Here is a 25852-nt window from a genome sequence, read left to right as displayed (position 1 = left end):
CACACAAATCTATTGAGGTCACCAAAGCTATCTTTTATTTAAAATCTGGAGCCCAGCCACTAGAAAAGAAAGAGGAACAAAGTAAGTTAAAAGGATACTAGATAGAAAAGATATAACTATAAAAGCTTCCTTTCTGGGATATAATTCTTCTCAACCGGAAGTATTAGCAAGTTTTCTTTCAGTGGGCAGGAGTGGGGGAAAACAAATTGCCTCTGGTTTAGGGAGGTAAAGATTTTAGATCAATAAGTGACTAAATGTTAGGTATGTGATGTCATCAAAAGGTGATATAAATTTCTAAATGAATTGTTACCTAGCTTTCAGGGCTTCTTTATATGAAGTATCAGTAAGTAATTTTACTTCAAAGAGAGAAAAATGGCTCCACTGCCAAAATTCCTGGGTCATTTGCTCCCTGATGTGGAAGATCTTTTAGCCTGAGAGAGCAGGGTTCAAATTAATTCCTTTCCTTACTCCCTTTTCCTTCTTCCCAAACATAATAATTGCTCTTTCCTCAGTGCTCCCTTTGTATTTCATTTATATCCCTTTAGCTATCACTAGATTGAGATGGACTTGAGAGCAGGTCCAGACCTTTTATTTCTCTAGGTACTCAACAAACATCCAATCATACAGTTTTCCATATAATTAATCCATGTTGAATAAGTGAAAAAATAACGAAGAAATAAAAATATGAACAAAGTGTTTGTCTAGTATGAGTACACATAGAATATTCTTATAAAAAGATATGTGACTCTAATGAAATCTATTTTGAAGGAAAGTCTTCATTCCCATATACCATAAAATCTCAGAATTTTAAAGGCTTCTGGGTGAAAAAACTCATTATGTATATACCTATTATTTTAGGCCATTGGGTATGACCTGGGTGATACCATATTTCAGGCTTTTGTATATAGGGCATTGCTTACGTGGCCCAACAAGATAATTTTGAGGATGTCTTGCACCTGTGAACATTGTAGAGCTGATATTTTCTTGATAGTTATTGAAGATATTGAGGCTTAGAAAGTATGTGTCTTGCCCAAGGTCATCTGGATAGTGGTTTTTGTAACCAGAATTAAAACTCAGTTCTAGGGGAATTCCCTGCCAGTCCAGTGGTTAGGACTCCACACTTTCACTGCTGGGGACACGGGTTCAATCCCTGATGGGGGAACTAATATCCTGCAAGCTGTGCAACATGGTCAAAAAAATTAAAATAAAAAAAGTGTTCCAAAGAAGGAACAGTGTGTACAGGCCTGGAGGTGTGTGAGACAGCATGGTGTGATAAGAAAATGCAAACAATTAAAAAAAAAACAAAGAACTTAATTCTACTCATTTCCAAAGATCTTTTTATCATAAAAAGAGATCACTACATCTACCTGTAAGAGTTATTAACTGATGGTTAATACACCTATGTCATGAAAAAGACAGCTGATCAGAGGAAAAGACCAATAAATTATATAATCTCACAAAATAATGAAGGCTAAAAATAGCTCGCCTTTGTTTGTTATAGTGTATCTTACACCTTCTTGCTATTGCTTAATGAGAATCCAATGGTTTTCAAAATGGTAAAAATCAATGACAGGGCAAATTACAATAGATATAGCTCCCTTCCTCACATCACATACCCATTGATAACTAATTAATATTATGCATTAGTTCATACAGCATTCAATATGCTTAGATTATAGTGTCTTAAAAGTGATTTGTCTCCCTTAGATAAATTATACAGATTTTGGAAGTTTTGTCTCCTACCACTTTCATTGTAACCCGGACTATAATTACTGTTCTAATTGCCTCTCATGCACCTCTTAGGTGAAGCTTCACCTGGTTAGTGATGATAACTATTTTAAGCTACAATGGGATTAATTGACATACTTCCACATATTTGTTTAGCTCCTTGTCTCTATTGATGGAAATAATGCCGTATTCTAATGATGGCTTTCTTTCCAGATGTCAGGCACAGTGTTTCCAAGTGGGATGTTTGAAATAAGTTCTTTTTCTTGGTGGCAACTAGAAAAACACATTTTGGAAAGAACTGGGCCAAATAAATTTCACCTATCATTTATTCGTGCAATATCCAGCCACATTTATAATGGTATATACATAACCCCTAGAGCTCTGTTAATAGGAAGAAAGATAAAGAAAGGATAACATGTTCAGAAACAAAGTTTGGGCTAATAGAGTCTTTCCTGTAAAATAAGATAAATGTGCTGTTTACTTGGTCTTAGTTAAGGTATATTCAGCTAACTCTGCACAAGCACAGCCACTCTCTAGTTGATCCAATTTCTTAGACAGTTTATTCAGGGACAACTCTGGATAGAGATCCATGGGTTGTGTTGTTGTTATTGTTTACTTGTTTGTTCTGTTTAAAGTCCTTTCCCAGATCAAATATCTATTCCCCAGGTAGGTATTTGAGCCCTTATTAGTCACACTTTAGTGGGAGTCATTACTGTAAATTTCACTGGTGATATAAGAGGACAGATGCCATATTATGAGTGATTGAAGGTAAGGGAACCCAAGGCAGAGGAAGAAGAGCTAAGACAATGAGACTGATGAAACTGAGGATACGCTGTGTCACCTTCCCAAGTTGTTATGTATGAGGACTTATGCATGTTGGTGGAGGACCTGGCCTAGCAATGTGCACATTGTGTTCAGTAAACATGGGCAGATAGGGATGTAATTACAGAAGAACAAAGCCATGTATTTATATTCTACTGTATTCTCATGAACTTTAAAGGCAGCCCTAGAATGTAGAGAAAGAGATAAGTATGGCTTAACATAATGAAGACTAATATAACAGAGCTGCCCAATGATAGGATGTATTTCTGTGTGAAATATTGAGTTCTCACTCACAGAAAGTGTTCCAGCAAATGTTGGATGACTATGTCTCCATGACACGTGATATCACAGAGATGTTGCTGAAGGTATTCCTGCACAGGAGAGGAGCTAAGCTGGATGATCTCGGTGACCCCTTTCATTTCTCAGAGATGATCTTGAGCCCAGATGGCATAAAGAGATGCTTGAGAGAGACAGCCTTAGATTCTAGATGACACCCAGAGTAGCTCCACTATTCAGTAGTCATTATCCAAATCATATTTATCAATATAACATTGGTTTTGCTACAGGAAGTTATTAACTTTTTGTCAACATCATCAAAGTGTCCAATCTTTTGCTTGGTCAACATGAATTTTATTATTGTATGGTCCCCTTCCTTGTTCAAATTCAAAAAAAAGGATAAAAAATTATTATTGATGAAAATTATGCTTTCTGTTTGCTGATTACAAAGGCCCTATAAACTGAATGCAGAAATAAATTGCTTTTGAAATAAATGGTCTTAAGTTCATGCATTTACTCCATTTTTAATTTATATATTGGTATAAGGAATACATTACTTATAACAATTTTATCCTTGAAGAAATTTAGCACTCTCAATGTATTGCAGGAATAGGAGAGGGATTGCTTTACTTAAAACATTATTAAATAATAAAATTATTCAATAAACACTCATTTAAAATTTATTTTCTACATTGCATTCTGTTTTAGGTACTATGGTATAAAACAAGTATAAAACAGCATCCCTACTATCAGAAAACTTACAATCAAGATGTGACAACAAAAATAACACAAATAGAGTAATTAGAGAACAAATAGTGTGAAACCAATAAGCACATGACAACACATACTATTTATCTTTCCTGTCTCAGAGTATTTCTACTCTTTCTTCGTCCTGTAACTCTCTTACCCCAGGTGGTCACATTGCTTAGTACTGTCTGACTCTCCATCTATTCTTCATCCCTGCAGCCAAACTGCATTACTTTACATCGTTTTTCTTCATAGTGTTCATCATTATCTGAAATTATTTCATTTATTTACCTCTTTCCTGTCTTTATTGTCCAAAATGTAAGATTCACTGGGGAAAAAGCCTGTTTTCTCTCCCTTTACCAGCTTTACTTAGATATAATTGATATATAATGTGAAAGTATAAGTTGTACAATGTGATGATTTGATATATGTATATATTTGTGTGTGTGTGTAAAAACATTTAAGACCTACACTTTTAGCAACTTTCAAGTATGTAACTATTAACCATAATCACAATGTTATACATTATATCTCTAGATCTTACTCATTTTACAACTGAAAGTTTGTCATGTGACCAATATCTTCCCATAACCCCCAGACCCCAGCCCCTGGCACCCACTATTCTACTCTGTTTCTACAAGTTCAGCTTTTTTAGATTCCACATAAAAATGAGATTATACAATACTTGTGTTTGTCTGATATTTCACATAACATAATGCACTCAAGGTCCATCCATGTTGTCACAAATGGCAAGATTTCCTTCTTTTTTTAAGGTTGAGTAATATTCCATTATATATACCACATTTTAATTATTCATTCATCTGTTGACAAACACTTAGAATCCTTCCATGTCTTGACATTTGTGAATAATGCTGCAATGAATATGGGGGTATAGATATCTCTTTCAGATAGTGATTTCCTTTGGATGTGTTCCCATAAATGGGATTGTTGGATCATATGGTAGTTATAATCCTAATTTTTTGAGGACCTCCATATAATTATCCATAGTGGCTGTACAATGTACATTCCCACCAACAGTGCAAAAAGTTTTTCTCTTTTCTCCACATCCTCATAAACACTTGATATCTCTTATATTTTTGATAATATATACCCTAACAGATGTGAGGTGAAATTTCATTTTGGTATTGATTTGCATTTCCCTGATGATTAATAATGTTTTTTAGCTGTTCATCTACCTCTTGACCATTTGTATATATTCTTTGGAAAATTGTCTATTTAGGTCCTCTGTCCACTTTTTAATCAGATACTTTATTTTTGCTATTGACTTTTATGAGTTCTTTATATATTTTGGATATTAACCCCTTATCAAATATATGATTTGCAAATATTTTCTCCCTTTTCAGTTTATTGATTGTTTCTTTTGCTGTACAGGAATTTTTCAGTTTAATATAGCTCTACTTATTTACAGTTGCTTTTGTTGCCTATGCATTTTGTGTCATATCCAAAAAAAATATCATTGCCAAAACCAATGTCAAAGACGTTTCCCCTCTGTTTTCTTATGGAAGTTTTATGGTTTCAGGTCTTATATTTAAGTCTTTAATCCATTTAAATTTAAGTTTTGTGTGTGATGTAAGATGAGAATCCAATTTCACTCTTGCACATGGATATCCAGTTTTTTCAATACCTTGTATTGAAGAGAATATTCTCTTTCCCATTGATCATTTTTGGCTCCCTTGTCAAATAATAGTTGACTGTAGATGCATGGGTTTGTGTCTGGGCTCTCTAATCTCTTCCATTGGTCTATGTGTTTATTTTTATGCCAGTATCATACTGTTTTGATTACTATAGCTTTGTAATATAGTTTGGAATCAGGACGTGTGATACTTCCCCATTTTTTCTTTCTTTAGATTGCTATGGCTATTCACAGTCATTTTTGGTACCAAACAAATTTTAGGATTGTTTTTTTCAATTTCTGTGAAAAATGCCATTGGAATTTTGATTTTATTGAATCTAAGCATGGCTTTGGGTGGTAATTTTAACATCATTAACTCTTTCAATCAAAGAACATAGGATATCTTCCATCTAATTATGTCTTCTTTCATCAGTGTTTTATAGTTTTCAGTGAACACATCTTCCATTTCCTTAGTTAAATTTATTCCAATGTACTTTATTACTTCTGATGCTATTATAAATATGATTCTTTTCTTACTCTCAGATCATTCATTATTAGTATATAGTAACACAAATGATTTTTGTATGTTGATTTTGAATCTTACAACTTTAATGAATTTATTCATAATATCTAACATTTTTAGGGTGAGGTCTTTAGTGTTTTCCATATATAAGATCAAACTATCTATAAAAGAATTTAACTTCTTCCTTTCCAGTTAGAAGACTTTTATCTATTTATCTTGCTTAATTTCTATGGCTAGAGCAAATACAGTAGTGTAATGAATAGGGTGGTGAACGTGGGCACCCTGGTCTTGTCCTTAACCTTGGAGCAAACATTTTAGATTTTCACCACTGAGTGTAGTGTTAGCTGTGTGTTTGCCATATATGGCCTTTATTATGTTAAGGAATGGTCCTTCTATACTTAATTTGTTGAGAGTTTTTAGCCATAAAGGATGTTGAAAAAGTTGAATGCTTTTTCTGCATAATCAAGATGATCATATGATTATTATCTTTCATTCTATTAATGTGATGTATATCACACTTCTTTATTTGTGGATGTTGAATCATCTTTGCATCCCTGGAATAAATCCTACTTGATCATGCTGTGTGATCCTTTTTATGTACTGTTGAATTCAGTTTGTACTATTTTGTTGAGAATTCATACATCTATATTCTTCAGGGATACTGGCCTATATTTTTCTTTTCTTGTAGTGTTATTATATATCTTGCTTTGGTATCAGAGTAACACTGGTTTTTTAAAATGAGTTGTTGAGTATTCCCTCTCTTTCAATTTTTTTGGAAGAGTTTGAGAAGAACTGGCATTAATTACTCTTTAAATGTTTGGTAAAATGTATCTATTAAATCAGCTGGTTCTGGGCTTTTCTTAGATTACTGATTCTACCTCCTTACTCATTATTGGTCTGTTAGTTTTTCTGTTTCTTCATGACTCAGTATTTGTAGTTAGTACGTTCCTATGAATTTATCCATTTATTCTGGGTTTTCCAATTTCTGGCATATAAATATCCTAAGATCCTTTGTATTTGTATGGTATCAGTTGTAATATCTTCTCTTCAATTCCTGATTTTATTCATTTGAATTTTCTTTTTTTCTTCATGGTCTGGCTAAAGTTTTTCTATTTTTCTGTACAAGGGTTCCCATTCTTCCTACATCATCACCAACACTTATCTCTGTCTTTTTGATAATAGCCATCCTAAAAGATATGAGGTGATATCTCATTTTAGTTTGCATTTGCCTGATGGTTAGTGATGTTGAACAACTGTTTATGTACCTCTTGTCCATGTCTATGTCTTTTATGGAAAAATGTTTATGCAGACCCTCTGCCTATTTTTAAATTGGATTATTTGAGCTTTATTTGCTATTGAGGTGCACGAGTTCCTTATATATTTTAGATATTAACTCCTTATCAGATATATTGTTTGCAAATATTTTCTCCCATTCCATAGATTGTCTTTTCATTTTGTTGATTGTTTTCTTTGCTGTACAGAAACTGAAAAAGCCTTTTTTCTTATTCCACATTCCATCCTGAGACTTAGTGTCTAGAACTGAGTAAATGCTCAGGAAATTTTATGTTTAATAACTACATAACTGGCATGGATGGTTATCAAAGGAACAGGTCATTGTAAGCTGGAACGCTTAAGAAACAGATTCAAGTAGAGTTTCGTTTTAATTTCGGTCTCAAAATATGTGTAAGAGTTGTGTTAGTTAGAAAAAGGAAGGAATGGCATTCTAAATTTGGAGAAAGGATATGGAAATATGTGCTTGGATAATGACACATAATGTGGGAGATGGTGAAAGCCTGGATTGTTTATATTTGTGATGGATCGATTTAATAGAGTGACACCTTACAGGAATCAATGTCTTACTTTTTAAGCATTAGGCTTAGTTACTAATTCTACAATTTTTTCCAAATGCCTAATTTATGTTGGCAAGTACTTTAGATATTAAGGAAATATAGTGGAAAAAAAGAGCCAAAGTTTCTGTCCCTGGAGACAAAAAATAAAACAGAACCAAATACAATAATTAGTGTATACTACATGCCATGAAGGAAATAAAGAGGGATATGTGATTGGCACTGAGGTTAAAAGGCTGAAGAAAACATATTCTGCTCAAAGAAAGTAGTTCAGGATTTATTGATTTAAGTGGAGAAGCAAAGCAAACAAAAGTAAAAAAAAAAAAAAGCAGAAGGTAATGAAGTAAGTGTTATGATAGGAGTCTATAAAAAGTGCAGTCTACATTAGGGGCCACTGCAGTCAAGAGCTTGGGTCTGAGGTCAGAGCACTAGCTGTGAGGTCTATGCCAGATATTGGGTAGGCCAAAAAGTGCCTTCGGTTTTTTAAGTAAAAATAAAAGGCACATTTTTCATTTTCACCAAGAACGTTATTGAACAATGTATTCACCCTTTTGTTCCACTACCTTCTGCCATTTTTCAGGCAACTTCATAATTCCATCTTCCCAAAATTTTTTATCTTTTTGAGCAAAGAACTGTTCTAGGTGCCTTTTACAGTCTTCCAGGAAATTGAAATGTTTTCCATTAAGAGAATTTTGTAGACTAAAATAAATAGAAATCACAAGATGCAATGTCTGGTGAATATGGCAGATGAATCAGAACTTCCCAGCCAAGCTGTACCAGTTTTTGCCAGGTCATCAAAGAAACATGCGGTCTTGCATTATCCTGATGGAAGATTATGCATTTTCTATTGACTAATTCTGGATGCCTTTCATCGACTGCCACTTTCAGTTGGTCTAATTAGGAGCAGTACTTGTTGGAATCAATTGTTTGCTTTTCCAAAAGGAGCTCATAATAGATGACTCCCTTCCAATCCCACCATATACACTACATCACCTTCTTTGGATGAAGACTGGTCTTTGGTGTGCTTGTTGGTGGTTCATTTCACTTGCCTCATGATCTCTTCCATTCCACATTGTTGTACAGCATACACTTTTCATCGTCCATCACACTTTGTTTTAAAAATGGAACGTTTTCATTACGTTTCAGTAGAGAATCACATGCGGAAATATGGTCAAGAAAGTTTTTTTCTCCTGACTTATGTGGAACCCAAACATCAAAGCAATTCACATAACCAAGTTGGTGCAAATGATTTTCAACACTTGATTTGGATATTTTGAGTTTGTCAGCTATCTCCCATATGGCATAACATTCATTATTCTCAAGTATTGTTACAATTTAACTGCTATCAACTTCAACTGGTCTACCCAATTGTGGAGCGTTGTCCAGCAAGAAATCTCCAGCACGAAACTTTGTAAACCACTTTTGACACATTTGATCAGTCACAGCACCTTCTCCATACACTGCACATTTTGTGTGTTGCAGTTGCATTTTAACCTTTCTTGAAATAATAAAACATAATATGCCAAAAATGATGCTTTTTTCCTTCCATCTTCAATGCTAAAATGGCTATGCAAAAATTCACCAATTTTGATAAGTATTTTTTTTAATGCATGCTGATATGACAACTGTCACATACAATCTAACAAAATTGTTTTGAATGAAGTTAAAGACAACTAAGTGCTACTAGAGCCATCTTACAGAAAAAAACGAACAAAACTTTTGGCCTACGCAATACTTCAACTCTCTAAATCTTGGTATTTTCATATGTGAAATGAGTATAATTGTAGTTGAATTTCATGAGGATCAAATAAAATAAGCCATGTAAAGTTCTTTCTTTCTGGTAAATAGTAGGTTCTAAAAAAAACAATTATCTCTTTTAATTAATGTAGATTTATTTACTTGATTTAATTATTTTTACACCCTAATTACCTTCCCCTTTATCAAATGTTTACAGTTCCCTATTGAGTTACATCTTCTTGCCACAATACAGAGCTGAAACTGCAAGAAATTATATACTTTGTGAAAGGTCACATGGCTGGTAGTAGGTAGCAATTCAGGTACTTGTGCACTTAACCGCTATATTATTCAGCTTTCTGAGCCCAGGATGAGAGGTAGTGTGAACTTGGCATTGAATGATGACCAGGATTTCACTAGGCAAAGATAGGAAGAGAAGTACTGATTTCGTTTTGGCAATGATAAAGAAACTTAAAAATACTCAGCATACTAGGAAAATAGAGAAGCTACTTTATGGCTAGAGTGTGTTTGTGCTAGGAAGGGAGAAAATGTTGGAGAGTGAAATTAACAAGTTAGAATAGAGCAGTGGTTCTTAACATTCTTAGCCAAAGGATACTTTAAAACTCTTAAGTCAATAAAGATTCACAAATATTTTTTATTTATGTTATATTTATTGATATTTACTGTGTTAGAAATTAAAGCCATAGTGTTTTAAAATTTTATTTTTTCATTTAAGAGTAAGAATAATGAATTCATTACATGTTAATATGAAAAATATATTTTTACAAATCTCTTTAATGTGTGGTGAATTAGTTTCATATGCAGCATAACAAATTACCACAAACTCAGATGATTAAAATGATAAACATCTGTTATTTCACAGTTGCTGTGGATGTGGTGTCCACAACTGGATCCTCTGCTTAGGGTCTCACAGCACTGCAATCAAGGTTTTGCTGAGCTATGTTCCCAACTGGAGACTCAATTGGGAAAGATCACTTGGGTTGTTGGCAAAATTCATTTCCTTGCAGTTATAAGACTGAAGTCCTGTTTTCTTGTAGGCAGTTGGCTCTGGGCCACTCAGCTCTTAGAGCTCAATAGCAATTCCTTGCCATATGGTTCTTTTAAAATATGGCAGCTTATTTCATCAAAGCCATCAAGGGAGTCTCTCTCTTCCCAGTCTGCTAAGAAAAAGTTGTATATAATGAAATAGAATCATGGGAGTAATATCCTATCACCATTGCCATATTATATTGGCTAGAAGAAAGTTACAGATACCAAAAAGTAGGGGATTATATAGAGACATAAATACACATTAAGGTGTGTCGGACATATGTGGCTTAATTAAAAAAACAAAATTAAAATTTTAATATCTGCTTTTGTATTCAGCTTGTGACTGACTAAATATTTTAACAGACTTTTAGATAATTGTAAATATTCTTTAATATTACATGAAGATTCAAAAATGATAGTTTCTTAGAGATTATTTGCAAAATAGAAGTGAAACACTATAAATGAGCTTATCATACTTTTACATTAAAATTCATTGGTTTCTCCTGTATGCATTATTTTGACCTGACAGATTATCTGAAAGGTCTCAGAGATCTCTGGATCCCTTAAGCAATAGTTTAAGAACCACAGGGTAAGAGTCTTTTCTGTGTGTAGGAATTAACAAGGCCTTCTCTGCTAAGCCTTCTCTTTTTGTATACAGAAAGAACAACATAGAGATTAAGAGCATGGACTCTAGAGTCACCCTTCTTGTATTTGACTCCCTATGCTACCATTTATGAACTGGGTGAATTTCAGCAGATTAAATAAATGCTATGAGCTTCATTTCCTAATAGGTTAATTTGGAACTTTATTACAACTTATTTGATGGAATTGTTTTGAGAATTAAAAAGAGGATGCATGCAAGGATGTTGATGGCAGGTATTTTGGGAAGCTCATTGTAAAATGATAACGCCAGTGCTGGCAAGTGCCATTTTGGAATCCTCCCTCTATTGATTAGTGCTGGGAACCTATTCACCCAACAGTGAGCTAGCATATGGACAGATGTGTAGGGAATGGACTTATCCACCAGCAGGATAGCACAAGCCCCAAGCCCCCAAACGCTGTGAAGAGAGCCACACAAGGATTTGAACCCATCCTCCAGCATGCTGCCACTAGCCCTGAGCCTCCCTACAGCCCCACAGACAGGCATTTTCACCACCAGTGGGCCAGCAACATCCCTGTGTGATCTCAGGGAGAAGCCAACCATGAAGGAAACTTACCCAGCCCTCCAGAGCTTACTTTATCCAGCTTACTCACAGCCAGTGCTTAAGGCATGGCCTTGCAGCCAACTGGATGGGGGCCAGCCTTACCTACAAGGATCCCCACTGTAGTTGGCCCTTCCAAAACAGAAGGGTACATGCAGCACACATAGGGTGCACTCCTAGAGCATATACCTCTGATGACCAGAGGAGAGCATGCTACTGGAGCCCATAGGACTTCTCCTACATAAGCCTACTTCTCCAAGGTAGAAAAATAAAACTGAGCTACCTGGTAGTTAGAAATAAATATGGATAATTAGGCAAAATGAGGAGACATAGGAATATATTCCAAACATTGGAATAAGACAAAACGTCAGAAAAAGAACTAAACAAAGTGTACGGAAGCAATTTATCTATTAAAGATCTCAAGGTAATGATCATAAATGCTCACTTAACTCAGGAGAAGAATGGATGAAAATAGTGAGAATTTCAAAAAAAGAGTTAGAAAATATAAAGAAGAACAAAACAGAGCTAAAGAATACAAAAACTGAACTAAAAAATACACTAGAAGAAATAAGTAGTAGATTAGATGATACAGAGGAATGGACCAGTAATCTGAGAGATGAATAGTGAATCAATCCAGCTGAACAGAAAAAAGAAAAAATAATTAAAAAAAAATAAGGATAGTTTAGGGCACCTCTGGAAAAACATCAAGCGCACTACTGACATTTGCATTTTAGGGTTCCCAGAAGGAAGAGAGAAAGGGACAGAAAAATTATTTAAATAAATAATAGCTAAAAACTTCCCTAACACAGGAAAGGAAAGGAAAGAGACATCTAGGTTTAGAAAGGAGAGAGTCCCAAACAAGATGAAATTTAAAAAGTCCACACAAAGACACATTACAAGTAAAGTGGCAAAAATAGAGATTAAGAGAGAATCTTAAAAGAAACAAAAGAAAAACAACTAATTACATACATGGGAACTTGTGTATAACTGTCAACTAACTTTTCAGCAGAAAATTTGCAATACAGAAAAAAGTGACATGAAAGGAAAAACCTAAAACCAAAAATGTTTTACCTGTCAAGGTTACCATTCAAATTTGAAGGAGATATAAGGGTTTTGTGGACAAGAGCTAAAAGAATCCAGCAGTACTATACCAAATTTTCAAGAAATGTTGACTTCTCTAAAAAGAAAATAAAAGGACACAAGTGAAATATAAATATTATAAGGGGAAAAGTCTCATTGGTAAAGGCAAACATACAGTAAAAGTAGTAGATTAATCACTTATAAAGCTAGTAGGAAGATTAAAAGACAAAAGTAGTAAAATCATCTATAGCTATAATAAATAGTTAAGGGATACAAAAAACAAAAAGATGTAAAATATGGTGTCAGAAACACTAAACTGAGGGGAAGAAATAAAAATATAAGGTAGTTCAAAGTTAAGAGATCATCATATTAAAATGATCATATCCCTATCTATCTATCTATCTATCTACCTATCTATCTAGTTATGTATAAACCTCATGGAACCCACAAACCAAACACCTATACTAGATACCCACAAAAAAGACAAAGGAATCCAAATATAACACTAAATATAGTCATCATATTACAAGGGAAGAGAGCAAAAAAATAAGAAAAGAACAACAAAGAACTACAGAAACAACTACAAAACAATTAGTAAGATGGCAATAAGCACATGCCTATAAATAATTACTTTAAATAGAAATAGAATTAATGCTCCAATCCAAAGCCATAGAATGGCTGAATGAAGGCAATACCCATATATATGCTTCCTATAAGAGATTCATTTCAGATAAACACATAGACTGAAAGTGAGGGGATGGAAAAAGGTATTCCATGCAAATAAAAAGGATATAAAAGATTGGGTAGCACTACATATATCAGCCAAAATAGACTTTAAAACAAAGACTGTAACAAGATACGAAGAAGGACATTACATAATGATAAAGTCATCAATTCAACAAAAAGACATAAAATTGTAAATATATATGCATCCAACATAGGAGTACCTAAATACATGAAGAAAATATTAACAATATTAAAGGAAGTAATTGACAGTAATGCAATAATAATAGGGGACATTATCACCAAACTTACATCTAAAAACAGATCACCTAGACAGAAAATCAATAAGGAAACACAGGCCTTATGGATACATTATACCAGATGAACACAGTAGATATATATAGAACATTCCATACAAAAGCAGCAGAATCTTTTCCAATGCACTTGTAACATTCTTCAGGATAGATCACATGCTAGGTCACAACACAAGTTTCAATACATTTAAGAAGTCTAAAATCATATCAAGCATCTTTTCTGACCACAAAGGTAGGCGACTAGAAATCAACTAGAAAATAAAAAACAAAAACAAAAACAAAACCCCACAAAACCCACAAACTTTTGGCATCTAAACAGCTATACAACTAATGGGTCATTGATGAAATCAAAGAGGATATCAAAAAATGCCTGAAGACAAATGAAAATGGAAATAAAACTATCCAAAACTTATAGGATGCAGCTAAAATAGTTCTAAGAGGGAAGTAGATAACAATACAAGCTTACCTCAGGAAACAAGAAAAAGCTCAAATAAACAATGTAACCTGACACTTAAATGACCTAGAAAAACGAGAACAAACAAAACCCAAAGTTAGTAGATGGAAAGAAATCATAAAGATCAGGGCAGAAACAAATAAAATAGAAACTCAAAAAACAATAGAAAATATCAATGAAACTAAGAGCTAGTTTTTTGAAAAGATAAACAAAATTGATAAACTTTTAGCCAGAATCATGAAAGAAAAAAGAGAGGTTCAAATCAATAAAATCAGAAATGCAAAAGGAGAAGTTATGACCAACACCACAGAAATATAAAGGGTTATAAGAGATTACTACAGACAACTATGCCAAGACTGAACCAGAGGGTAATAGAAAATATGAACAGGCCAATTAAGCATAATTGAATTGAAACAATAATAATAATGATAGTAATAAAAAACTCTCCCCAAACAAAAGTCCAGAACCAGATGGCTTCACAGTTGAATTCTATCAAATACTTAGAGTTAATATCTATCTTTCTCCAACTTTTTCAAAAATTGCAGAGGAAGGAATTTGCTTCCAAACTCATTCTGTGGGACAGAACCACTCTGATAAAAAATCAAGACAAAGATATAACACAAAAAGGAAATTATAGGCCAATAGCTCAATGTCACTGATGAACATAGATGCAAAAATCTTCAACAAATTATTAGCAAACTGAATCCAACAGTACATTAAAAGTATTATACACCATGACCAAGTGGGATTTATCCCAGAGATGCAAGAATGGTTCAATATCTGTAAATCAATCAATATGATACATGATATTAACAAATTGAAGAATAAAATAAATTATACAATCATCCCAATAGATGAAAAAAAAAAAAAAAAAAACTTTTGACAGAATTTAACATCCACTTATGATAAAAACTATCCAGAAAGTGGACATAGAGAGAACATACCTCAAGGTGGTAAACACTATGTATGGTAAGACCACAGCTAACATTATACTCAACGGTAAAAGCTGAAAACATTTCCTGTAAGGTCAGGAACGAGACAAGGATGCCTACTCTTGTCACTTTTATTCAACACAGTATTGGAATTACTAGCCATAACAATTAGACAGGAAAGAGAAATAAAATGAATCCAAATTGGAAAGGAAGAAGTAAAGCTGTCACTACCTGTGACATGATAACATGATACAATACATAGAAAATCCTAAAGATGCCACCAGAAAACTACAACAACTCATCAATTAATTGGGTAAAACTGCAGAATACAAAAATAATATACAAAAATCTGTTGCATTTCTGTACACTAATAATGAATATCAGAAAGATAAATTAAAGAAACAATTCCATTTACATTCAAATTAGAAAGAATAAGATTGTTAGCAGCCTTGATAAAGAAGAACAAAACTTGAAGGATCACACTTTTTGATTTCAAACTATACTACAAAACTATAGTAATCACAACAGTATGGTAATGGCACAAAAGCAGACACATAGCTTAATAGAGCAGATTAGAGAACCCCCAAATGAACTCACATTTACATAGTCAATTAATCTACAACAAAGAAGGCAAGAATATACATTGGGAAAAGAAAGCCTCTTCATTAAATGGTGTTGTGAAAACTGGAGAGCTATGTGCACAATAATAAAGTTAGAACCTTTTCTCACCTGCAAAATTAACAATAAAGAAACACGAATTGGATTAAAGACTTAAATGTAAGACCCCAAACCATAAAACTCCTTGAAGAAAACAGAGGTAGTACGCTCTTTAACATTGGTCCTAGCAATATTTTTTGGATATGTCTCCTCAGGCAAGGGAAACAAAAACAAAAATAAACAAATGGGACTACATCAAACTAAAAACTTTTGCACAGTGAAGGAAACAATTAACAAAATGAAAAGGCAGCCTACTGAATGGGAGAAGATATTTGCAAATGATGTACCCAATAAGGAGTTAATATCCAAAATATACAAATACTCATATAACTCAACATCCAAAAAATAAACAACTTGATTAAAAATTGGCAGAGAAACTGAATAGATATCTTTCCAAATAAGACACACGGATGGATAACAGACACATGAAAAGAGCTCAACAACACTAATCATCAGGAAAATGCAAATAAAAAGCACAATTAAATATCACCTCACTTCTGTCAGTATGGCTATCATCAAAGAGACACCAAATAACTGTTGGTAGGATGTGGAGAAAAGGGAACACCTGTGCACAGTTGGTCAGACTGTAAACTTCTTCAGCCACTATTGAAATCATTATGGTGGTTTCTCAAAAAATTAAAAATGACCCAGCAATTTTACTTCTGAGTATTTACCCAAAGAAAATAAAAACACTAATTCTAAAAGATATATGCCCCTAATGTCTGTAGCAGCATTATTTACAATAGCCAAGATACAGAAAGAAATTGAGAGTTCCTCTACAGATGATGAATGGAAATCTTGCCATATGTAGAAATCTGGATAGATATAGAGGATATCATGCTAAGTGAAATAAGTCAGATGAGAGAGACAAATACCATATTATCTCCTTTATATGTGGAATCTTAAAAATAAAACAACAACAAAAAAATGAAAACGAAAAGGGAAAACACAGTCATAGATACAGAGTAGAAGAAGGTGATTGCCAGGAGGAGGGCTGTGGGAATATGTTAAGGGGGTTGAGAGGTACAAATGTTCAATTATAAAATAAATAAATCTCATGGAAGTAATGTACATCATAAGGAATATGGTCAATGATATTATAATAACTTTATATTGTGTACAGATGGTTACTAGACTTGTGATTACTTCATAATGTATGCAAATGTTATATCTATATATAGTACAACTGAAATTAAATAATATTGTATGCCAACTATATTTCAATAAAAGTAAAGTATAGATTAAGAATGAGACAGACAAACAAACAAACAAATAAATAAAATGTATGTACAGTGCTAGGTCCAGTGCCCAATATATAGAGAGTGCTAAATATCTGTTAAGCAAATATACCAAAATGCAGTAGAAGATATTTGCAAGTTTGGAGGCAGAAGAAGTGACCTACTTCACTGAAGTAATCTTGTGACTGATACAGTTTGTGAGTTGCACGTTTGCTCCAAGTGCATGCTCTTTCTTTATGAATGCAAAAATAACGTGTTCCACAAAATCTTGACCCAGTCTGCTAACTGGGTTTCATTATTTGCTTCTCCTCCTAACTAAACAAAAGACGTCTGTTTAGTTACTACTTAAGAGGACTGCTCCTTTTCATATGCATCTCTGACCTTCTGTACTAGTTCAGTTGTGTGAAAAGGTATTACAGGGGTGGGCATTTGAGCACCTACAACCTTGTCTATTTTGGAGGAGAAATGTGTGTTTTCCCCACTTGATTTGTCTCGTTTTCCCATCATCCTGAAACATGGCATATCCATCAACAAAGCTGTCTTCCAAAGATTATATGTTGTCAGGCTTACATTAATGCATAATTAGACTCTGTCCTCAGAAGGTTACTAGTTGTGGAAGGTCTAAATAGTTTTGTTAGTGTCACCTTTATGCAAACTGTGAGATCAACATAAACTTTAAAAAAATTGTTGAATCCTTTTAATATTTATGTCATCTGGATTCTTCAAATAAATGTTAAAATTTGTACAAAACTCAATTTCAGTGAAAAATGTCTAATAGTTCTTAGATTTCTCTGGGCACTGCCGACAGCTCATCTTGCATTTCTTTGGACAAACTACTTAGGTAACTGTGATAAGAAAGCTAGAGGATTCATCTTGTTCCTTAACATGGTTGTACTCTTCCAGTAATTCAGATTCTGTTTATCTTACCTCTGTCTTTACGAAAAGTGAAACAACTCAGTTATCCCTCTATTGTGGGAGGCCATGGCTTGGGAAAATACTTGGTTAAATGACCTCCATCTCCATGTCAGCACTTCTAGAAAGCTGACCCCAGAAAAAGCTAACTACTTTGGAAACAGGATCTGCTGACCATTAGTGTTGCTTTTGGGACATGTTAATGAGGGCAATAGTACCCATGTGTAACACCTGAGACTGATGCCAAATTACACCCCATACCGGGTGAATTGTGGGACAATCTTAGAGTTGTTTGAGTGTGTCATAACTTAGATATCATAACCTAGAAAGTGAAAAAAGTGGGCAGGGTGTCTTCAGACAGCGAATCTAATTCTTAACTTCAACTAAGAGAAATTACCTGAAATAGGCAGTAGGCAGGCACTGACATGCTTAGACATTTTGAAGAAGCCAAGACTCAGGTTTATCAAAGCCACCCTCTATGACAATGAAGGCTGAGATGATCTGGTCTAAAGGATGGGCAATTGAACTATACTTAGGTTATGGATGTCCTCACTCAAGGCCATGATGCCTCTAACCATAGTCTAGGTTAAGTCCTTGAAAAGGGTCTCATGATGGTTCCATGATTGATATGGCATACTTCAGTATGTTGGCATCATATGACAACTTTGTCCAAGGAAAGGACCACCTTAGGGATCCAAGGGAAAGTATTCACATAAGGTTTCTATTTTGACTTATGGCTATTTTACAATAAAGATAACAACCTTGTGGTGATAGAAGCGTTAAGATTTGCACAAGCCCTACCTTGCTCTAGCCACCATTATGTTTTACATTATGGTTTCTCAGTCCTGGCACTATTGAAATTTTAGATCAGATGACCGTTTGGGGTGTGTGTGGGTGTGTGGGTGTGGTCATGGATGTTTTGTGCATTGTAGGATGTTTATCATCATCCTTGACTTCCAGTCACAAGATGGCAATAGCACTCCTTCATCCCCAAATATGTGGCAACCAAAAATGTTTCCATTGTTAAATTGCCAAATATCCCCTGGGAGCATTTCAGAGGAAAAATCACTCCCAGTTGAGTTCCACTGCTCTATATCAATAGCATTATTTTCCCCTAAGGGCATGAATCTGTGGCCCTAAGTTTTCATCGCAGTTTTAAATGGAGCTATTCAATGTCTATTGTAAATATTCAACAAATTTGGTGTCCAAAACACAAAATTAAATGGTCCCTGAAACATGCCATTCAGATGTTAGTTTTAAAACCTCTTCAACTTTGTACATGTGTACAGACTTTTATACCAACTACTAACAACGTGATTTGTCTACCTGCTTCACCATAGTTGATTTTGCCTAAAACAACTTATTACTTTCCTTTTGTCTGGAACAACCTATTTCAGAGCATCTATGGGTTCTAACCTTGATATTTTCTTACAATTCGCAGCATTACTAATAACTTCCAAGCAGGCTAGTACCTGGAGGAAGTATAGGTAACTCAGAGATACCTCAAAGATATCTTTTATCATACCATAGAGCAGTGTATGGACTATGTCTACCAGACCACAGAAATAAGCAGATGAATGAAAGCAAAGTTCTGATTCTATTGCAGACATATTCTTAGTACTAATCTATATATAAGTGTGTAGGACCCATTCTTTGGACACTTATTGTGACATTGATTATCAACACTTTGGCTCCCTGGCCTTAATTTCCCCCATCAATAAGAATTATTAACATCTCCCTCTGCCTCTGTTACAGATGATTAAAGCCTAGCTTTTCAATCCCTCTCTTATAGTATGTTGTGATATTAGAAGTCAAAAATAGATTATAGGTTATAGAGAAAGTGAGGGACTCCTGGTGGGGCTACTGCCTTTCCAAGTCCAAGGTGAAGGTGATGAACTGAAGGATAATTGCAAAAAAACATTTTCCACATCAGAAATGTTCCAGAGTACTTAGACCCACTTAGCTTTAGAGAGGAATGACTGGAGGGGTGGTATGCGTGGGATGGTATCTGCACAGTCAGCCTGCTGATTTGTTCCTGGTAGAAACTCACCAGAGGCTGGGGCTATTATAAAATTAACTACACCAAACTCAGAACCAAGTCTCAGATAATTTTTCCAGGTTCACATTCTTTTTAGTTATTGTGTATTTCTTTATTCATCCCCTCTCCTTGCTCTCTTAAAAGTATTTTTATGAAATATTTTAAACATACTGGAGAGAACAGGGAATAATACAACTCCTACACAGATAAATCTCAAAAACAAAACAGTGAGTGAATATAGTAAGTTGGAGAATAATATATTGTGCATGATATATAAAGCTTGAAACCTGCAAAACAATATGATGAATGTTTATCAGTATTGAATGTTAACATTTTGACTTATTAAATCAATATTTTTAAAAAAGAACTAAAATGTTACAGTACAGTTGAAACTTTCATGCTTCCTCCCTCTCCATTCAGAAAATAATTCTATCATGATTTTGGAGTTTATATTTCTATCATGTTTTTATTATAGATATCAAGATTTAGATATCAATATAAAATATATAATACAGTTCTCTATGTTTTCATATTATAAATTGACATCTTACAAGACATATTATGCATACCATCACTGTTTTTGACATTTTTATGTTAATACATGTAACTAATGTATTCATTTTATTGACTATCCTTTGATAATTATATTAAAATGCACCTGCTTATCTTTGTCCTATTGATAGACATCAAGATTTTTTTCCTCTAATATTTTGAAATTAGAAACACTACTGCAATTGGCATTCTTACTCATACCTCTTGGGCACCCCTATAAGAGCTTTAGACATTAGCCACACAATGGACTTAGCAATTCTGTAGGATAATATACCTCAGGTTTTGGTATTCAAACTCAGTACTTCAGATACTGTAGTCCTATTTTCAAATTAGGACTAAGGACAATGCTGCAGAGGTTTACAATATCCCCAGCGATGCCTTCACATCTGGTAAGGGAAGTCTGATACTCCTCTTCTTACTTTCTAAATAATGCTTATTTTCATGACTTCAAGCAATGTCTATATACTAACATCATCTAATTAGATAGTTCAAAGTCAAGATCCAGAGCCCTAGACAGCCCCTCCCTTCCTTCCCTCCCTCCCTCCTTCCTTCCTTCCTTCCTTGCTTCCCCCTTCTTTCCAACAGGAAATATTTATTAAATCTCTAATTAGAATAATCAAAATGAACATGTCTAAAACTGGATTAATCACCCTGCCTCTGCAAAATGTATTTTCCAAGTTTATTACTAAACTCCTCTATTACATACCCTTCAATAGCTCACTATTGTTTTCATGACCCAAAGATTAATGTAACAGGCACATTTCTCTCTTTAGCCACCATTACTCTGTAACTTCAATTTACAAATAAAACCACTAGTCCATCTCCCGTTTACAGATAAAACCACATTATCAACTACTTACAATTTGTTATGCATTATTTCATTACTTATATTTTCACTGCCTTGAATTCTTCTCTCCCCTTCTTCACCAGGTTAATTCTTCCAGGCCCTTTAAAGTTGATCTTCCTTAAGAAGTCTTCTCTCATCTCTGAGTTAGGGTCCAGTGGCTTCATTTTTTCCCGGTTTTATTGAGATAATAATTGACATACAGCACTGTGTAAGTTTAAGATGTACAACATAATGATTTGACTTACGTCATTCATGAAATGATTACCAAAATAGGTTTAGAGAAAATTCATCACCTCATATAGATATGACATTAAAGAAATAGAAAAGAAAAAAAAAATGTCCTTGTGATAAGAACTCTTAGGGTTTACTCTCTTAACTTTCATATATAACATACAGCAGAGTTGATTATCTTTACCATGTTGTACATTATATCCCTAGTACTTATTTGTTTTATAACTGGAAGTCTGTACCTTTTGATCACCTTTATCTAACTTCCAATCCCCTTATCCTCCAGTGGCTTCATTTTGATTTCCTGTGGCATTTTTTGACCATTTCTTTCATATCACAGATAATACTGTGCTTAAATTGGAAGCTTGATTACTTGTCTCCCTCACTAACTCAGGGCTCCTTGAAGGCAGGATTAGCACCTTATATCACTAGCTCCCAGGCCCTTAAAATTGAGGTGATACTTATCAGACTTTAGTCAAACGATGGGACAAGCACATTGGAATTACTTCATCAAAATCATACAGTTAGACCTGGGCCTGGGATTCAAGTCTACTTATTTCCAGAGCAGGCCTTTCCCACCATCAGTCAAAGAGTGTCATTTTTCAAAAGTAATATAGAAATAGATCAGTGTCATATGATATTAGGGTTGCCAAGGAAACATTTCCGGGTACTGATTCTGAAAATTCCAACAGCAGAAATATAAAAAGAGTAAATATTTAAAATACAAATATTTTAAAAAGAAGGAATAGCAATTTACATTCACCCTGTAGTATACACATTTGTACTGAAATGAAAATGATGATATAAGAACTTTTCCCAGTAGCAGATAATGAGACAGACTAGAAGACCTAAGTATTAGGAACTTGAAGGAATAGGCAAAATTACCGGAGATTCTGATAGTGAACCCCATTTCCTCATCTTGGGCTGGTACTTTTTGGAATCACATTTACAGATGTGCTTCCTCAATTTTCCTACTGGTTCTTTGACATCCACACTCAAAGAAACTTACTAATACACTTGACCTTTTCCTTTAAGAACAGCTATGATATTCAAAACCCACTAAACATACCCCACATCTAGTATAGTAACAGAGATAGAGCTATAAAAACAATTTATGTAAATTAAATAATTACCATAAAATTCTGGATGGTGGATACATTTAGTGAGAAGATGATTGGGGCAGGGATGGAACATAGGAGTTGCCGTGGTGACAGCGGAGGCTTTCCTTCTTCCTTTTCTTCATTTCAGTCTGGGGATTATGCATTTACAGTGTGTTGACCTTCACTTTTGTGTTTTGTGTACTTTTCTATATATGTGTTTTATTTCAAAATAAAAAATATTTATGGAAAAGAAAAAAATAAATGTAAAAGGAAAGGAATATATATTTTCAAGGACAAAAAAAATAAGAGAAAATTTATCAGCCCAATATAAAGATTAGGAAACTGAGATGTAGAATGGGAAGGATTTATTTAAAAAAGTAATAAGGGGATGAGGTTGAAATTTTTTGAGCTCTACCTAAATAAGCGCTCTCTCTATCTCTCTCTCTCTCTCACACACACATTTTTTCTCCCGAGAGAGGGATTCTATTAAGCAGGTATTATCCCTTCAATACTCGTATTAAGCAACTATTATTCTTATAACCCTATTTTACATGAAGAAAACTGAAGATGAAATCGAGCAACTTGCCTGAAGTTGGAAGAAAGAAGTTCCTGACAGTTGGAGCCTGGTACTGTCAGCTGTGTTTTGCTGCTCACCTGTAGAATATAAACAATTTCAGTGAACATAACGCTAGACAAGGCTACTCTGTGATCAAAACCAGACTACGTTGTAATCAGGTCTGAACACACACACAAAGCGTGGACATTGTCCAAATCATAAAATGACCAAACACATCCCTTCTCTGGCATGATTGACTGCTACTTCTTTACCAATTATAATTTTAGCCTCAGCCTATTCTTTCTTCCTTCTAGATAAGAGTTATTATGATAAGCAGTCATGTAATTGACCATAATTCATAACAGCGTACAAGCCAGAGCAAAGCCTTGCTTCCTTTAAATCTCTTCAAAACTAACTCACACAATCCCGAATCATGTCATTCTTTTCTAATACTCTCTTACTGAGAAGCCCTGTGGGATATGCTTTTTCTCATTACAGCACACTCAACTTATTCAACTACAGGTGTGTTCCTGGTTGTCTTTGGCTAAAGGGCATTGACTGAGTCATGTGTATATGCTTGCTTTGAGGATCATTTGCAATTAATACAGGATTTCTGTGTTATATTTAGAAGTGGAGAGGAGAGGATAACAGAGCAGATTTTGAGGTAGAGATGAAGAAACTTGAAAGTATGACAGACTTCCTAGACTGCCAAGTATCAAGACTTCCTGAATCTTCACCATCCTCTGTGATTTGCTTCCTTGTACTGAGACAGACATGTTATGTTTAATACCCATGGTACAGTTTTAATACCTCAAGAAAATCCCATGACTCCTCTTTAATAGGGTTGGTAATGAGTTTAAAAATATTGCTTTAATGACATATTTTTGCTTTTGCTTAAGGTACTTTGGCAAGTTACAGAAGTCAAATGCGCTCACAGTGAATGTGATGCTGTCTGTAATTACATAGAAAGTGGCTTTCCTTTTTTTCTTTCCTCATTTCTTTGCTCTGAAAATCTCCTGAATATGAATTTGTAAGCTCTTGGTTACAGACACATGCCGTGTGCTTAAGACCTCCCATGGGTTCACTGATGCATTAGATCTTTGAGATAAGGAGGAGTAATGAGGATGAGCAAGATTAAATAAATGTAAGCCTGAAAATGATGAAAGAAGCATAGAGACTCAAAGGTATGATGGCCCTCAGTTAATGGTCTCTCATGCTTTAAACTCTCCTCATTTCACTGTGACTAGACAATTCTGATGCTAGAGCCAAGAAACAATTTGAGAAATGAATGAAAATGGATATTAAAAAAAATCTCTAAAAGGTATAACTAAGTTAGTGTAAAGAAGAGAAATATGGAAAAGGAACCAAGATGATATACAGAAAAGAGAAGAAAGATGGGAATTGTTGACATTTTAAATTTTTTATAGTAATAGCCTACTCGAGCATGATGTGCTGGTCTTAAACCTTAACATTATTTAATATTCTTCCCTTGAAGAAGTGGATTCTATGTTCCCTCTCCTTGAACTTGGTCTTGTTTTTTGTGACTGTCCCAAAGTATAGATGCCAGTGAAAATGATGCCATGTGACATCTGAAGTCAGGTTAGAAAAGCCATGCAGCATCTGCTGATTTATCTCGGAATAGTCACTCTTGGAGCTTTCAACAAACACTTAAGAAGCCCAACTGTCCTGAGGAATCCATAGGGAAAGCCCACGGGGAAAGACGACAGAGAGACAGAGAGATACCTCAGCTGTTTGAGCCCCAGCTGTTTTAGACTGCCCAGCCTGGGCTCTACAGCATGGGAATAATAACCTCAGCCCCTGGTAACATCAGACTGCCAATGCTTGAGAGACTCAAAGTAGGAAATCCCTGCTGAGCTTAGTCAAATCCCAGATCTGTAAGGAAAATAAATGAGTCCTTGTTTTCCACCACTGTTCTAGACTGGTTTGTTGCACAGATATAGATAACTGAAACATCAGGTGTCCTGAGTACCAGTCCACAAGCCCATCTTTGGGCAATATGGGGGCCTTCCTTCTCTTTTCATTGGAAAAAATTTTTTTCAAACGCAAGACCGTATATCCAAACACACAATTAATTTCCAATAATTAACATTTTCCAAATTATAAAATAGGCATGATAATACCTATTCTACATATCTAATATTGTTGAGGAGACTTGAATGATGTAAAATATTTGAATTTTTAATTTGTTCAACAAGGAAGCAATATGTAAACACATGATTATTATTATTAGCAGTAATAACTGCTAACATTTATTGAACACTGAATATGTTACAGAGACCCTTACAGGTGCTTTACTCATTATAGCAGTCAGCCTCAAAGATGACCCCTGGTGATCACCAACTACTGCTATTCATGCGTTTGTATGATACCTTTTCCTTTAGTGAGGGCTAGACTCACTGGCTTGACTTCTAAAGAATAGCATAACCATAATTAGGTTATAAAAGACTGACTTCAGTTTTACTTGTAGATTCTTTGATGAACAAACTGCTATGTGGGAGAGTCTCAAATGGCGAGGCATTGAGTTCAGCTTCCAACTAATAGCCAGAAAGGTACTGAGGATGTGAGTCCAAAAACCCAC

General features: G+C 34.5%; 1 long non-coding RNA gene across 1 annotated transcript; it reads right to left on the bottom strand.

Annotated features, from left to right (window-relative positions):
* Positions 1-6331: 6331 nt before the first annotated feature.
* On the bottom strand, positions 6332-25472 carry LOC309611511. The gene is made up of 2 exons (XR_014234570.1): positions 21383-25472; positions 6332-10488 (listed from the first exon to the last, which is right to left on the bottom strand). It is a non-coding gene; the product is annotated as an uncharacterized lncRNA (long non-coding RNA).
* Between the last annotated feature and the right edge of the window lie 380 nt (positions 25473-25852).

This window comes from Balaenoptera borealis (genome assembly GCF_965194805.1).
Source record: "Balaenoptera borealis genome assembly, chromosome: 15".
NCBI lineage: Eukaryota > Metazoa > Chordata > Mammalia > Artiodactyla > Balaenopteridae > Balaenoptera > Balaenoptera borealis.
This window is presented reverse-complemented; position numbering and strand designations above follow the sequence as displayed.